The following is a 16473-nucleotide window of genomic DNA, read 5'->3' on the forward strand; positions in this document are numbered from 1 at the left end:
GATATAGCCCCTACAGGTTATCAGTGCACACCTGTCCATTAGAATGGCCTTATCACTTGGATGAGGATGTCTCACCCAGGTCTTGATGCACAGGGGGTTGTTTGTTGCTGGATCCATTGGAGCAAGTGCTAGAAAGATGGGCTGTCTTCTGTAGAAACAGAAGCATACCCTTGCCCCTGGGGTATTATCTCCCCTGAAACACAATCTAGCTCCATACCCAATCAAATCCAGACATCCTGTGGCTTGTTTAACAAAGGCAGGGCTAAGAAGTGGTGCTCTGCCCCATTATATCTCCTAGAGGCAATTTTTTAAAAAAATTAAGAACAAATAGTGCTTCTACAAAGTACTATCCATACTCCCCCTCTTTAACTTTTAAAGTTGTGTTTTTAAGGTATAGTGAGCTCTTTCTACTACACCTTGACCTTGAGGATTATATTCAATTCCTGTAACATGGAATTGTGGGGATGCTGGCCGGATATGTAGAGGGGTGGTCCCCGATCAACCTCCCTTCCTCCCGCCCTGGGACCGAATGGCCGGAAGACACTCCTATGCCTTCTGGGTCTGGAACTGGAAGGAGTAGTTCTGGCTTGGCCCGCCTCCCGTCTTGATCTCAGGTCCACGTGGATGCCTCCAAGATGGCGCCGCCGGTGCCAAGGGGCGGTCCTATTGGGGCATGACGTCAGCCCGTGGGGGGAGTCCCAAGATGCCACTCTGGCCGAGACAGCCTGGCTCTGCCAATTAGCGAAGCCTGCCTTCCCGCCTTCCCCACCATAATAAAAACCTTCCTCTGCCCCTTGGGCGAGGAGTTCGGTTCATAACCCCAGACCGTCTCCCTGGAGTCTTCCTTTCTCTGCGCCGATTGCCGACACGTGAGAAGGGGCAGGGGCAGGAGATTTCAGTAGTTCACTCTCCTTGGCTAAACGCAGCCCAACGAGAGCACGCCTTCACCTTCTGTGGGCAGAAGATAAGGCCGAGTGCTCTCTCATAGTTTTGTTGGGGTTTGGACCATTCTCCCCGGGAATTTGGGGAGAAAGGGATCGTTCAGATCCCAACATGGAATATGTTATGAAATTCTAAAAATTTTCGTACCTGTTTACTGGAATAAACTGGTGCATTGTCAGTTTATATTTCAGAAGGAATTCCCATGACTGCAAATATTTCTAGTAAATGTTGAATGACATGAGTCGCTTTTTCCCCCGTTAGAGCCGTGGCCCAAATAAATGAAGAATATGTGTTGATGGTTACATGAACATATTGTAAGCAGCCAAATTCAGGGATGTGTGTTACATCCATTTGCCAAATTTTGTTAGGAGGCAGGCCTTGAGGATTAGCACCACGGGGAAGGGTTCATAAATGCAAAGGTTGGCAAGTGGGACAATTGGCAATAATTTGTTTAGCTTGTTTAAAAGGAATTTTATAAGTGACATGTAAATGACCTGCATTAGAGTGCCGGGCAGCATGATCTTCTTCTGCTGAGGCAAAAGAGACTGAAACATCTACTTGAGAATTACCATATGCCATAGGACCTGGCAAATTAGAATGAGCACGAATATGAACTACATATAGGGAGTGTTGCCTCTGGCATAACAGGCTTTGTAATTGTTTAAATAGTGAACCTAGTGGGGGTATTATTTGAGAAATAACAGCAGAATATATATTGCATAAAACATGTGTTTTGACAAATATATGTTTAGTGTTTAGACCATGGAGGTGCCTTGAATATAAATATAAGGCCTATCTCTGACCTCAATGAGCTCATTATATTAACTTCCATATGATACTGGTCATTAGTTAATGGTCATTATGAACAAATGGTTATACTCACAATTCAATTGTCAGCTCATGTGCTTGGGGAAAATTACTGGAATGGAACATGTATCTATGTAAGCCATGATTTAAAGGAATAAAGCACTATAAACGTTCTCTACCCTGAAATAATTTTCTAGGAAAAAAATCAAGTCTTAGAATTCTAAATATTCAAAGTTTCACACACACACAAACACACACACACACACACATTTTGTGCAAGTACTGGAGCTTGAACTCAGGGCTGGTATGCTAGCTCTTGGTTTTTCCCACTCAAGGCTGGCACTGGACCATTTGAGTCACACCACTACTTCCAGCTTTTAGTGGTTAATTAGAGATGACTATCTCATGTACTTTTCTTCCCAGGCTGGCTTCAGATCTCAGCCTCCTGAGTAGCTAGGATTACAGGTATGAGCCACTGGTGCCAGCTTAATACACACACTTTAGTAAATAAAACAAAGTTCAGAATGCATAATTGTATTTTTTCCAGGCTTTTATGGTAATAACAATTGTTATTTATTCTTAGATCAAATATCAGGTTGATAGACCATGGCACTAATAGAGGCCTTTTAAGTTATTTTGTTAAACACAGCATAGTATGAGGGAAGTTTGTATTGAATAATGACTTTTCATATGTGGAAACAATGCTGATTAACTCAATTATAGACTCTAATTTATTCTCAGCATTGAAATTCAAATTTCCTTACTAATGGAAGATAGAATATAGCTGCCAGAATGTCAGTACCAGAAGCAAGAAGATGTGCTATCACAATGTTAGTATATATCCATCTGTGTAGCAGTTACATCTTATATAAGGTACAATGTTACACCTAAGCCTCTTATCAACATTATCCCTAGAAATCTCTTAGGGAGAAGCCTAATATTTGACTGTCATAGTCTTTAAGTGCACCAGTCCAGGTATCTTAGAACGACTTTTTTTCCAGAATTCTATTCCACTGGTGGTTAGAAGTGGCCACAAGAAAAGTGTGCATATGATTTCAAAGGCAGTGGGGAGGTGGCCACTATTATGCTTGTTTGTCTGTGGCCCTCAGAGCTGCAGTAGTTTAGGCATGTTGGGAATTCACCAAGGACTGAATTGATTTGTTGTGGGGCTACAGGGGTGTGTGGCTACTTCAGTTCTAATCAGGTATCTTCCTTTGTTCCACGAAGTACACATGGGATTCTTTGATGAACAGCAACTCTTTTCTTTGTTTCTTAGATTCCAGGGGACAGATGTGGGCGCTAGTTTCTTCCTGTCCCTGGTGAGCAGTTGCTTGGAAGCAGATGCGGTTCCAATCCAGCGTTGTCACTTCAAAATTGTGTAAATCTTGTGTTTGTCTGTGACTTATTTAATGGTCTGCCTATGTTGAAGTTGGGTTTCTTGATTTATGGACATTTTGTTTCACCTACATTCTATTTGAATCTACAAGCCTTGAGCTTGATCAACTACCTGTTTCAATGGCAAACACACACCCTGAGTGATGTTTATGACTTTCCTAATGGGATTGTTATTGGAAGACAAACCTTGGTTCACTATAATGCTATTAGAAAAATTGTAAAAATACTTGTTCTCATCTTCTTATCAAAAAACCGAGTTTCAAAAGCTATGTATGTATGATCATATAAGACAAAGATAAGCAAACTCTATTGTTGATGTTATATTTAAAGTTCTAGGTGAATTTCCTTTGGCATATGCCACGTGGCTACTGTATATGTTTTTGGTACACTGGGTATTGTATATATGCCTACCTGATCTAGGGAAGGGAAAGAAAAAGGAGGGTATAAGATATCACCAGAAATGTACTCACTGCCCTATTATGTAACTGTACCCCTTTTGCACAACACCTTGTCAACAAAATTTAATTAATAAATTAAAAATTAAGATAGCATGTTTGCTTAGTAACGGCTACACTCTCAGTTCCAAAACCATGACCACCAAAAAAAAAAAAAAAGATATATCTGTCTTTAATCAGCACGCAGACATTTCTTTTGACAATTTTCGAGTAGTTTATGAATTCCCCAATATAATTACATTAACAGGCTACAGCTGTTCACAATCACCACAGGGATATTCTTTTATATAGAACTATTTATCATGTTCCAGGTTGTAATTCCTTAAAGAAGCTATATCTGTCTTTATCTGCACGCAGACATTTCTTTTGGCAATATTCAAGTAGTTTATGAATTCCCCGATATAATTACATTAACAGGCTACAGCTGTTCTCAATCACCAGCGGGATATTCCCTTATATAGAACTATTTACCACGTTCCCAGTTATAATTCCTTAAAGAGGCTAAATCTGTCATAAATATGCATGCAGACATTATGTTTGAAAAATTTCAAGTATTTTATCAATTCCCCGATATAATTACATTAACAGGCTACAGCTGTAGGGGGCCAACAGCAAAGTTCATCCTAACCTCTGGCTATGTTAGCTCAAGGGCATGCAAGGTCATGGCTTACTTGAAGAACAGCACTAATCCATAGATGTTTTATGTCCACAAGAGTCTGTTTTTTTTTCATATTTTTATTATCAAACTGATGTACAGAGAGGTTACAGTTTCATACATTAGACATTGGATACATTTCTTGTACTGTTTGTTACCTTGTCCCTCATACTGCCCTCCCTCCTCTCCTTTTCCCTTTCCCCCCCTGTGGTGTTCAGTTCACTTACACCAAACAGTTTTGCAAGTATTGCTTTTGTAGTTTTTTGTCTTTTTTTACCCTGTGTCTCTCAATTTTGGTATCCCCTTTCAATTTCCTAGTTCCAATACCAGTATACACGGTTTCCAATATACTCAGATAAGATTACAGAGATAGTGTAGGTACAACCACAGGAAGGTGATACAAGGACATCATCAATAGTAGAAGCTACAGATACACATGGGACGTTGAAAGTAGTTACAACTGTGATATAACAACTGTTTCCATAACATGGAGTTCAATTCACTTAGCAACATTTTATGTGTTCATAAGGGTATAGCTATTGGGCCTTGTGATGCTGTGCTATGACTTGTCTAAACCTGTACTAATTATTCCCAATAAGGGAGACCGTAGAGTCCATGTTTCTTTGGGTCTGGCTCACTTCACTTAGTATAATTTTTTCCAAGTCCTTCCATTTCCTTACAAATGGGACAATGTCATTCTTTCTGATAGAGGCATAAAATTCAATTGTGTATATGTACCATATTTTCCTGATCCATTCGTCTACTGAGGGGCATCTGGGTTGGTTCCAGATTCTCGCTATGACAAATTGTGCTGCGATGAACATTGTTGTGCTGGTGGCATTACTGTGATTTTGTTTGTGGTCTTTTGGATAGATACCCAAAAGTGGGGCTGCTGGGTCATAGGGGAGTTCTATATTTAGCCTTCTGAGGAATCTCCATACTGCTTGCCAGAGTGGCTGAACCAGTTTACATTCCCACCAACAATGAAGTAGGGTTCCCTTTTGGCCATATCCCCTCCAATAATTGTTATTGTTAGTTTTCTTGATATATGACATTCTTACTGGGGTGAGATGGAATCTCAATGTTGTTTTGATTTGCATTTCTTTTATGGCCAGTGATGTAGAGCACTTTTTCATATGTCTCTTGGCCATTCTCATTTCCTCATCAGAGAAGTCTCTTTGTAAGTCTTTAGCCCACTTGATGAGGGGGCTATTGGTTCTTTGTGGTTTTGTTTTGGAAGAAGGTAATTTTTTTAGTTCTGCATATATTTTAGATATGAGGCCTTTGTCCGTTGAATGGCCGGTAAAGATCTTCTCCCAGTCTGTGGGCTTTCTGTTTATCTTGCGAGCTATGTCCTTTGCCATGCAGAAGCTCTGAAGTTTGATGCAGTCGCATTTGTCCAACCTTTCTGGGTCTTTGTTAAGGAAGTTCCGTCCTGCACCAAGGAGCCCAAGTGTTTCTCCTACTTCTTTCTTTAGTGTTTTCAGGGTGTCTGTTTTGATTTTGAGGTCTTTAATCCATTTGGGAATTGATTTTGGTGCAGGGTGATATATAAGGATCTAGTTTTAGTTTGTTGCATGTGTTGAGCCAGTTTTGCCAGCACAATTTGTTAAAGAGGCTATCTTTCTTCCATACTATTGTTTTAGCTCCTTTCTCAAAGATTAAGTAGGCGTAGTTCTGTGGGTTCATTTCTGGGTCTTCAATTCTGTTCCACTGGTCTTCAGGCCTGTTCCGGTGCCAATACCAAGCTGTTTTTTATTACTATAGCTTTACAATACAGCTTGAAGTTGGGTATTGTAATTCCTCCAGCACTGTTCTTTCTGCTTAGGATTGTTTTTGCTACTCTAGGTCTTTTATTGTTCCATATGAATTTCTGGATTGCTTCCTCTATTTCATTAAAAAATGGTGTTGGGATATTAATGGGTATTTCATTGAATTTGTAGATAGCCTTTGGCAATATTGCCATTTTGATTATATTAATCCTCCCAATCCAGGAGCATGGGAGGTTTTTCCATTTCCTTAGTTCTGACTTAATTTTGTTTTTCAAGCTTTTAAAGTTCTCATCCAAGAGGTCTTTCACTTCTTAGGTTAAGGTTATTCCTAGGCATTTTATGATTTTGGGGGCTATTGCAAAAGGAGTTGCTTTCCTGACTTCAGCCTTGGTCTTCGAGTCATTAGCATAGAGAAAGGCCGTAGATTTTTGAAGGTTTATTTTATATCCTTCAACTTTGCCAAAGTTTTGGATCAGCTCTAGAAGCTTGGGGGTAGAGTCTATGGAATTCTTTAGGTATAGGATCATGCCATCTGCGAAGAGAGAAAGTTTAACTTCATCTTTTCCTATTTGGATCCCCTTTATATTTTCTTCTTGCCTAATTGCTCTGGCTAGAAATTCTAGTACTATGTTGAAGAGCAGGGGACAGAGTGGACATCCCTGCCTTGTTCCCGATTTTAAAGGGAATGGCTTTAGTTTTTCACCATTTAGAGTTATGCTTGCTGTTGGTTTGTCATAAACTGCCTTGATTATATTCAGGAATGTTCCCTGGAATCCCAGTTTTTCCAGGGCTTTTAGCATAAATGGGTGCTGGATTTTATTGAACGCTTTTTCTGCATCCAGAGATAAAACTATGTGGTTCTTTACCTTGCTCCAGTTGATGTGGTGGATTACATTAATTGACTTGCATATATTAAACCAACTTTGCATCCCTGGGATGAATCCAGTTTGATCGTGGTGTATGATTTTTTTTGATGACCTGTTGAAGTCGATTGGCCAGAAGTTTGCTGAGAATTTTTTTTTTTTCAGGCAGGAGAGAAAGTTTATTAACGAACTGCTGGCCTGTGGCTGAGATGATCCATGGCCAGAGAGAAGGGAGAGAGGGAGGGAGGGAGGGAGGGAGGGAGGGAAGGAGAGAAGGAGAGAGGGAGAGAGGGAGAGAGGGAGAGAGGGAGAGAGAGAGAGAGCTTGCTGAGAATTTTTGCGTCTATGTTCATCATGGAAATCGGTCTGTAGTCCTCTTTCCATGATGAGTCCCTGTCTGGTTTTGGGATGAGGGTTATACTGGCTTCATAGAATGAGTCTGGTAGTGAACGTTCTCTTTTAATTTCATTGAAGAGTTTGAGAAATATTGGTGCGAGTTCTGTTTTGAAGGCCTTGTAGAATTCTGCAGTGAATCCGTCTGGACCTGGGCTTTTCTTGGATGGGAGATCATTTATTGCCGTTTCTATTTCAATACTTGATATGGGTCTGTTTCGAAGGTTTAAATCTTCATGGTTAAGTTTGGGGATATGATTTTTTTCTAGGAAATCATCCATTTCTTCCATGTTCTCAAATTTGTTGGCATAAAGGTTTGCAAAATAGTCCCTTATTATTATCGGTTATTTCGGTGGTGATGTTACCTGTTTCATCTCTTATCTTGTTTATTTGAGTGTGCTGCCTTTGTTTTTTGGTCAGTTTTGCCAGAGGTCTCTCTATCTTGTTGATTTTTTCAAAGAACCAACTCTTTGTTTTGTTGATTCTTTCGATTTTTTTCGTCTCTAATTGATTTAATTCTGATTTGATTTTAATTATTTGCTTCCGTCTATTGACTTGGGGTTTGGCTTGTTGTTCTCTCTCAAGGAAATTAAGGTGCTTCCTTAAATTATTGAGTTGCTGTTTCTCCAGTTTGTTGATGTATGCACTCAGAGATATAAATTTTCCTCTGAGTACTGCCTTTGCTGTGTCCCAAAGGAGCTGGTACTTTGTGTCCTTAACTTGGTTGAATTCCATAAACATTTGAATTTCCGTTTTAATTTCTTCAATGACCCTCTGATGTTTCAGCAGTGTATTATTTAGTCTCCATGAATTGTAGGATTTTCTTTGGTGGCTGTTTGAGTTGAGCTCTAATTTTATTCCATTGTGGTTTGAGAGAATGCAGGGAATGGTTTTGATACTTCTGAATTTGTACAGATTTTCTTTGTGCCCTAAGATGTGATCTATTTTGGAGAATGTTCCATGTGCTGCGGAGAAGAATGTGTATTCTGTTGTTGCTGGGTGGAATATTCTGTAGATGTCGGTTAAGTCTAGTTGGTCTATGCAATTATTAAGTCCTGTGGTTTCTTTGTTGAGTTTTTGGCGTGTTGATCTGTCCAGAGGTGATAGTGGAGTGTTAAAGTCCCCAACTATCAATGTCTTTTGGTCTATGAGTGTTTTTAGAGTCAGTAGTGTTTCTTTGATGAAGTTGGGTGCTCCTGTATTTGGTGTGTAGATATTTAGAATGGTTATATCTTCCTGTAGGAGAGATCCCTTTACTAGTATGTAGTAACCTTCTTTGTCTCTTCTTACCTTTTTTAATTTGCAGTCAATTTTGTCTGATACTAGGATTGCAACTCCAGCCTGCTTCTGGGGGCCATTTGCTTGATAGATTTGATTCCAGCCTTTCACTTTTAGATGTTTACTCCTGATGGATAGATGTGTCTCTTGGAGGCAGCAGAAAGATGGATCATGATTTTTGATCCAACTTATGAGCCTATGTCGTTTGATTGGAGAATTAAGTCCATTAATGTTGAGAGTTAGGATTGAGAGATGATCGTTTGTTCCTTTCATTATCACTATCTTGTGTAAAGCTGTGTCTTCCCATTTCTTGATCTGATGTTTACTATTTAGGGTTCATTTCTCTGTGTTTACTTTGACTTTGCATATTTTCCATTCTCCCTTACTCTAGCTGTATAGAATAGATATGGGATCTAGCCAACACTGACTGATTTTGTAAAACTTGTTAACTCAATACATGATGGGCCGGGAAGGCCTTTTTCGAACTTCATTCATCCCCTCTTGAGCTTTATCAACAGTAAAGTCTACTTCATTCACCACAGCAGGTGCTACCTATTCACCCATACACAGAATTGATATGTAGCTATGAATACTAGCCACTTAGATGAAGGGAAACCTCAGTGTTCAAAACATACTCCATTGCATACCTCTGGCAGACTTCTTGACCTCTGATTTTAACTCTTTATAGTTGTCCCAAGAGAATTCTACACATTTATTCCTTCCAATCACTGGTTACCAGGTAAAGAGTAGTAACAAGTAAAGTTCCCTGAGATGCTGGCAAAGGCAAAAAAGGCTAGGAAGGACACAATGTCCCAAAGCACTAGCACCCTGACTGCTTTCTGTTCCCCCAAAAGCACCTCTCTTTTTAACAGAGACCACAAAGTGTTGCAGATAAATCTGTCTCCATTGTAATGAGAAAAAAATGTTTGCAAAAATCCATAAAATTACTCACTCCTGTCATACCCACACTTAAAATAATTTACAGTTGAAATCCTTAATAATGTTGCAAATGTCTAGGGTGCATCCCTGAAGATTTCTTTTGTTTATTTATTTTTTTTGGCCAGTCCTGGGGCTTGGATTCAGGGCCTAAGCACTGTCTCTGGCTTGTTTTTGCTCAAGGCTAACACTCTGCCACTTGAGCCACAGCATCACTTCTGGCCATTTTCTATATATGTGGTGCTGGGGAATTGAACCCTGTGTTTCATGTATACAAGGCAAGCGCTCTTGCCACTAGGCTATATCCCCAGCCCCCTGAAAACTTCTAATGTGTACATTTGTGACAACTTTGTTAGATTCAGGAGATGAATCTGGTATTTGAACCTAGGATAATAAAGTACAGCTCTTGCGCTGAACATTAAACACTTCCCGGGACAGCATTTATAAATTGTAATTAGGGACTCAATCTATACTAAAGAAAGGCGATATTTTAAATGGGGAGCAGACAGTTAGAAGGACCTGAAGCATTAGCTTGAGGATGTGATCTGTACAGACAGGTCTGAGCCTTGATTCGTCTTCTATTGCTCTCCTTTATGATGATTGACATTTTGTAAATGAATCTTAGAGAAGCTTCAAAGACTTCAAGGACCCTTAGTCAACTAAGTCTAAGAAAATGTTCCAACAGATTTCATTAATTTGGTCATGTTGGTAAATAAGTGTGCATTTTACTAAAGTGTAGGAAAAGAAATTGAACTGGGAGACAGATGGAAAAAAATATTCCTTTTTTTTGTTGTTTTTGCTGTTTTGTTTCCTTTGACTTATCGGCTGTTGTCACTCTTTCTGATTTCGGTACCCTGTGTCTTGTATATACCCTGTGTCTTGTATATGCCTTGTATATACCTTTACCAGATTTGGGGAAAGCAAGGGGAATGACAAAATGGTGAGACAAAGGACAAAGGGTGAACCAATGCAACAGCAACAATTACAGGACACTACATTGGAAATAAACTTAGGGCGGGGGGGGAGGTTGGGCGGTAAAGTGGGCAAAAATGAGGGAGAGGTAACAGTGTTCAACAAGAAATGTACTCATTTACCTTAGTTATATAACTGTAACCCCTCTGTACAATAAAACATAAAGCTCAGATCCACTCCCAGGCCCCATTACCAGCCACACCTCTATTCAACTTCACACACCAACCCATCTCCTGGCCTCTGTAGGGCACAAGCTTTGAGGGAAACTTAGAAGCTTCTCTTGTCAATGGCCAAACAAGTCCTCCTCACACCTCCCAAATGGAAAATGTCAAGTAATCAAGTTCACACACAATAAGATGCACAAAATAATCTCACTTGCTCCTTAAATGATATCTGAACAGGAAAAAAACAAAGATATGTATGCACCCAGGTATCAGGGGCACATTTGTTTCATATTCCTTCCAAGAAGGCACCTCTCCTTCATAGTAAAGACAAACAAGCAGCTCCTTTCCTGTAGGTAGTATCAGGCCAGGCCCTCTCACTCTGCAGAGTCAGGTGGGTTTGACCTCATCTGAACTACCTGTTATATCACCTTCACTCCATTCTCACTCTTCACTTGTTTCCTTTCCTGAGTCCCATCTCAGCACTTCCATGAAATACTAAGGGGCAAAGCTTAGAAGAATGCCACTGACCAAGTTGGAGGTAAGCAGCAAAAGTGTTCACCCAGAAAGACATTCTGAGATGCATTTCTCATGGCCCCTCAATGTCCTCAGCAAGCTCAAGACTGAGTCACCTCTAACTGATCAGCTCACTAACACCTCCTGCACTCCCTTCTCTCTTCACTTCATTCAGTCTCCAACCAGTTCAATAGCTCTGTGTAATTCCTAAGAAAGAAACTGAAGGCTGTAGACATATAGTGACCCAATAAAATGCCCAGTCCTAATCCAAAGAACATAGTGACATGTCAAGTTTGGGAGAAAAGCAGAAACAACACTGCTTGTCCGCTGATACCAAGACACAGATGGTCTTTCACTGCCAGGGAGGTGGACAACTATATTCAGAAGGGAACCTAAGTCAAGAAAGTGGGACAGAGAAAGAAAACAGGATAGGCACTCAAATCTAGAGAGTTCCCATCTCCACAGATGAAAAACAGTCTAAGATAGAGGCTGATAAAGGCGAACCACTCCTGGAAAGGCAAGCCTGGCTAGAAAAGGCAGGACAAGGCTGCCTAGGGTCTGTCTACATGAGAATCGTCTCACACTTCTGGTCTTCCACACTGTGACATGTGATTATTTTCCATTCTTTAAGTTAATGTGTCTATGGAAGACTGTGTGAGCACCAGTTCCTGTACCTATTCTGGCACTGGAAACCTACATCACAAATTTAAAAAAAAATCAAAGCAAACATCCCACATATCTTCATAGCATTCCAGAGTACCGAGGTTGAAAACGTTAAATTATTCTGTAAGTTTCAAATGAATGGGCACAATTCTCAGAAAATATCCATGTCTTCCTCTCTCTAACTTTCCATAGTGAGTATCTTCATTGCAGACACAAAATTTAACCTTGAAAACATATCAATGGAGTATCATTTTACCCCAAACAACTTCCTCACTGGTTTCTAACACCAGGCACAAGCAAATTACAGCAGGCAACAGAAAAAGTAAAATTTCTAACAATTTTACTCTCCCTTTATGATCATGAAGACTGAAAATTATAAGAACACCAGAGGGCATTCTCAATTTCTCCACAATAGTGTGGCTATGCTCACATTTAAAGACATAATTTCACATGGACCCGTGGCATTCCCTTCCTGACTTGGAGTCACTGCAGCTGCCAAGGAGGTAGGAATTTTGCCTGTAACCACAACAAAGTCCCTTCTGACCAAAAGCACCAAGGATTTATTATACTGGTCTGGTGACCATTATCTGAGCCTTGTCCCATGTGGAAAACATCCATAAGGGCACATCTAGAGGAATTTCCAGAGGAGTGTGAGACTAGAGGCTGCTTCCACTCAGTAGAAGAACATTCTAGTTCACACTTTATCCCTCAGGAGCCTGTGTGGCCCAGCATATCCTTATTATGGTGGTAGGAGTGATTTTACAATCTGTCTTTTGCACTTGAGTCCCATGGGTCTTCCCACAGATGGGAAGTAACCCATATGGACATGACCCACACTGTCCTCTTAGTGTTGGAACTGCAAAGCTTCTGGGGAAAAAAGATTCTACTTCTATGAATTCTGCATTCCTCACCGTGTCTATTTACATCCCACATGCTATAGCCATCTGCCAGTTTTCCAAGATTCTGGGAAAAGGGATTTAAATCCATCCTCATGGACAACTCCAAGCTCCTTACTTACAAAGTCAACTGTGACTGCTTCTGACATGTTCAACAGGCCAGAAGACAGGGAAATTCAGAAAAGAGCCCCTTGCTCTGCTAAGAGAGGTCATTTTGGAAAACTAATTGAGGACAACAAAAGAAGAATCCCTGACTGCTCATGGGACAAGCAGCAAAACAGCTTTGGAATCCCACCTTTTATATTATCCAATGCATCTAAGACTACCTTGAACAAGGGTGATATTCTACAGTGAGCAGAGAGATATTCAGCTCTTCCTGATTCAATACTGAATGTTAGAGTTGTCTGGTCCTGTAGGAGGCTTCATCAGCACTCTCAGGGCTGTAGAAGAGGAGGTCATGCCAAGAGCCACACATCAGTCAGTCTTCAGTTATGGCATCTAGTTAGCCCTACTCTAGGGGGAAAGATCCCTTGCTCTTCCTGACCAAAGCTCATCCCAGGAGCACTGGACTCTTTCTGTAGAGTGTGGGCATGGATGGGTGCTTGCTAACATCTCCCAGACTCCCTTGTTTTCAGCACAGCTATGGAAGGCATCATGCCAGTTGTCCCAACCCAAGGACACTTCCCTCTGGCCTCCATTCAAGTTACTATCTTAGATCTTTGTGGAAAATGTCCTAAAGCATCTCAGCTCCAAGCACAAGGGCACATCTCAGCTGATAAAGAACAAAAAACAATTGGGGTGACATTGGTGTTGATCCAAGGTACTGTTTCCTGACATGGAAATTCACACCTCCACTCTATGGGCTTCCTTCCAGAGTTACCAAAGACACAAGTCACAAAGGAACTAGAGTTTACCATGCAAGACCATGCCCACCTTTGTCCCCAGTCCCTACTCTTTTACCATTTCTTCCGCTTCTGGGTTTGCTGGCATTGCTTGACATGAACATGGCACTGTTTCAGAATGTATGGAATCCAGGCTAGACACACTGGTTTCCTCTTCAAAGGATTCTCTTCAGGTGCCCTTCCATTGGCATGATTTGTCAGAAGAAGAATTGCTTGGGAAAGCGTCTACATGTTTTACACATCTTACATGCTTTCCACGCAAACAGTTTTACATGTTTTGTCATTTGAAACAACTTTAATCTTACATTTAGATAGTGTACAAGATAGGTAATGTGTTCTTTACAAGGGATCTGCTAATGGAAATCTCTCCATTCAAGTACTTCAGACAATGTTTGATTGCTTCCCATTTTTTATTCAAAATATAATATAAAATATAAAAAATATATTAAAAAAATCTCGAACCAACTTGTATTTTAGTTGGAAAAACTGAATATATTTCTGATTTCTTCTGGGGTTGAAGATTCTTTATCAGGGAGACCTGGTCTAGGAAGAAACGTGGAGACAAAGCTCTCTGTCGAATGCATCAGTGCCTCAGCTCATGCCATTCCCAGTTCCCAGGAAATTGTATTCCTCCTCTTTGTTACTTTGACAACTACCAACTATGTACAGTTTAATCAAGCGTCTTCTCACTGATTATAACCACCTAAATTCACAGCAAGTCTGGGATAGGCACAGACACAAGGGGGCATGAGCCAGAGTAATTTACCGTGACTCAGCAGGTGATAGGCAGCATCCAGCACTACAGGCTGTAACCAAAAGCACAGAATTGTGAAGGAAAAATGCTGCAGTTCAAGGCCATGTCCCAAGGCAGCTCTGTCCCATTCCTCTTGGGTAAGTACAATCTGTGCCAGAACCACAGCTCTGGTGATCAGTGAGCCTCAAAGTCACTACCATGTGTCCTTCAGAATATACCCAGCAGTACTGTGCAGGTGTGCATTCGCCCACTCACTCTTCATCAAGGAAAACCCCACCAGTGCTACACACACACTCAGAATAAAAGGTGGGGCTTTTAGTTTTGAACAAGCGATATCCATTAGGAGAAATACAAACAAAAAGAAGAGGGAAAAGCCCCTCTGGAGTTCAAAGATTTGAGCTTCCACACAGCAACATCCATGACTTGTTCCTCTCTAATGCTTGTTTGCCAGTTCCTTCTTATCCCAAGTATTCTAAGCTTCAAACCCAGGCTCTGAGAGGCCGTCACTAGTTCCCAGTTCCTTCTCTAGGGCAGAGATTTGAAAGTTTTAAGGGACTCTGCTGTTTTCAAGTGGCTCCATTCTCACTAGTTGGACATACAAATCTTAGTTATCCTTCTCATTGTGAATATTTCCAGACTACGGATTCAGCAGTCCCATGTAGAATAAAGGAAAAAGATAGAGGTGAAATATTACCAACTCTATCACTCAACGCCAGAGTAGAGAGACTATAGTTATGAACTAAAATGATTGGTGAACACTAGAGAAATCAGAGTTGTGGAAACAACTCACCTCCACATACGAAGGATAATTGGAAAGATAGGCTTTTTTCTGTAGAATTCCATAGCCACTAACCACCCAAATCAACTCCTATATCACAGGGAAAATAAATTGAAGACAAACAAAGATGGCATCCAACCTGCTACTCAGACATCACACTTATCTAATTCTGTTGGGAGGGCCCATCAAAAGCCCCTCTTCTACTTTTCCATGGGAATGCTGTGCTTCCATGGAAATGATTCTCCTCCCATATACTTTCTTCAGCATAGAGATATTATTTCAATAATGTGATCATACAGAACAGGGAGGATCACTCACATGTCCTTTCTGACTGATAAATTCTAAGAATAGGATGAACACTATCTAGGAAGATTAAATTCTTTTCACAGTTTAGTGGTAGCTATTGTAAGGCTGTCATGGTAAAGGTACCTTCAGTCATAGTTGGCAAGAATTGTCCATAACAAGAATATTACCAACTACACACTCTGAGCAGGGTTACAGTTCCATGGAAGTGCTTCTACAACCATCCCTAAGGTCCCAGATTCCAGATATCACTGTACCTTCAGTCCTCACCTAACTAGTTGGACCCCTGATGTATGGCCAAGAAATACAGAGCGTTGAAACACCAAGGTCTCATCCATTTTTACATGGAATCATACCAAAACAAGTTTTTCCCATTACTTCTGGAACAGTCTTCTTCTAAACAGTGAATGTCTCGATGATCTGTGACTGGCTTACTTCCCTTAACAGAAGCATCCTGAGTTTTCTGTAAATGACATAGCTTCATTCTTCTTAATGGCTGCATAATACTCCACTGAAGTTCTTAACTTGCTATTAAGCAGTAAAGAATTGAAGGACTTATAGTATTTATAATAGATCTACTCATGACAAGTGAAATAACATGAAGAAAACAGTATTCAATATTCTCTCACCTACTTGTGATAGAATGCATGAGAGTCAAAGAATGACTCATCCCTGAATACAGGGGATTAATTACCTCATGTTTTTGACCCCTGTATCCACTTCCCGTGGTGATAATGAGCAGTAGAAATCTATTTAAGTACAGATGAGTAACCAGAGTATATTTTTAAAAATATACCTCCCAGTAAAGAAAAAGAGTATCACAGAGATAGCCAACAGGGAAATCCCTGCTGAAGTGGGTAGTGCATCTGCTTCTCCTAGAAGGATGAGGCTGTCACAGCCATCTCTGGCAACTCTTAATTTCATGCTGAGCCTCATCACAACCAGACAGAAATACGATATTTAGTGGAATGCCTGAGAAACAAAGAGCCATGCACAGAGGCTTATCAGATGTTACCCTTGCCATTTCCCCTC

This window comes from Perognathus longimembris, chromosome 10 (genome assembly GCF_023159225.1).
Source record: "Perognathus longimembris pacificus isolate PPM17 chromosome 10, ASM2315922v1, whole genome shotgun sequence".
Lineage (NCBI taxonomy): Eukaryota > Metazoa > Chordata > Mammalia > Rodentia > Heteromyidae > Perognathus > Perognathus longimembris.